We start from the raw sequence: 1531 nt of genomic DNA, 5'->3' as shown, positions 1-1531 counted from the left end.
AAGGCTGAGAATGTGTTCTACACCCACACCTACTGCATTAAAGTCGGGGATTTTGGTTTTAGCACTTGTTGCTGCTCCAGTGATGTACTCCACACATTCTGTGGCTCTCCACCTTATGCAGCGCCTGAGATTTTCAAAGAGAAAGGCTACATTGGACRCTATGCAGATACCTGGGCCCTGGGTATTTTGCTTTACTTCATGGCGACCGCCACAATGCCCTTTAAAGCAGCCACCACGACCCGGCTGAAGATTTGCATCCTGCAGGGTTCTTATGCCATTCCTTCATACGTTCCCCAATCCTGTCAGGAAATCATAAAGGGCCTCCTGAGGCCAGTTCCCGTAGACCGCCTCACCTTGGCGCAGATCAYGATGAGTGACTGGATGACCGGCATCGAGTACCCTCAGGCCTACCCGCCCTCCAGACCTACTCCGTCACACCTGGTCGACCAGAACCACGTCCTCACCTCTGATGATCTGAGCGTGAAAGTGGCACTGGAGGATCTTGGCATCAGCGCGGTTCATCTGCTCAACAACAGTCTCGACTTGAGAAGCCCCGTCACTGGGACTTACCGGATCGTGCTTCATCGGATCCAGAAGAGAAGATCGATAGAGGCTTCGGGTTACAGTCGGACGCGCACGAGTGAGTCCCTGAACAGACTGAGGTGGAAAGCCGGGTCAGAGGGCCATCTGTACAAGCGCCACTCTGTGGTCTGCGCCATCATGTAGCTCCATCTTTAGCTTTTTAAGATGTGCTTCCACTCTGGRCTTTAGGGTATGGCCCCAACTTGCACATTTTCTGCGATTGTGAAAACTTTCTTAGGCATACTCACTGTAACTTGATCCTCTTTTTTTAAATGTCCACACATTTTGATTTAAGTGCAAGTATTTTGGCAATAGCATGAGGTTTCTGAAGAGACAGAGCATGTTTTCATGTATTATGAAGGTTTCTGAGAATGTACACAGTAGCATGCTCCATGAACATACTTGGCCTCCTTCTTGTCCACTGAAATAACATCCAGAGTTGTTTCAACTGGAGCTGCACTTAAATCAGCTGAGCGTGAAGGAAATTTGTTGAAGGTTGTCAGTGACCCTCTTCCAATTCTGATTGCAGGAATTTRGAAATATAAAAACAAGTCAGGAGAGTTTTTTTATTTGTAGATTAGTGAATGCAACCAGCCGTGCATTTTCCATGCCTGCATCACCCGGTTCAGGGATGCATGAGTCAAATTTGTCCTTTAGCAAATCTAAGAGCTCAGTTTAAGAAAATGCTCCCTCCTCCAAAAGCATCGGAAAGGTAAAGAAAATTTCTTTGAATGTTGACAGCAAACAKTCGCATTTGACATCAAAACCTGACTATCCAAAAGATTGTCAACATTTTTCTTTGCAGAAAAGCTGAATGATTGTTTACGTGTAAGTGGCCTGTTTAAGATCATGTTACAGCATGTCAGTTGGATTTAAGTCCAGGCTTTGACTGGGCCAGTGAGTTTTTCTCTACCAAGAATGCAGTTTTTTTTTTTTACAGCTCTGGTCT

The 1531-nt window shown here is 46.0% G+C and overlaps 1 pseudogene; it reads left to right on the top strand.

Annotated features, from left to right (window-relative positions):
- LOC103479876 (serine/threonine-protein kinase NIM1 pseudogene) overlaps positions 1 to 1525 on the top strand; it is a 6670-nt pseudogene extending 5145 nt beyond the window's left edge.
- Positions 1526 to 1531: the final 6 nt, after the last annotated feature.

This window comes from Poecilia reticulata, linkage group LG17, assembly GCF_000633615.1.
Source record: "Poecilia reticulata strain Guanapo linkage group LG17, Guppy_female_1.0+MT, whole genome shotgun sequence".
Lineage (NCBI taxonomy): Eukaryota > Metazoa > Chordata > Actinopteri > Cyprinodontiformes > Poeciliidae > Poecilia > Poecilia reticulata.
Note: the sequence above shows the minus strand (reverse complement) of the source record. Positions and strands in the feature narration are given on the sequence as shown.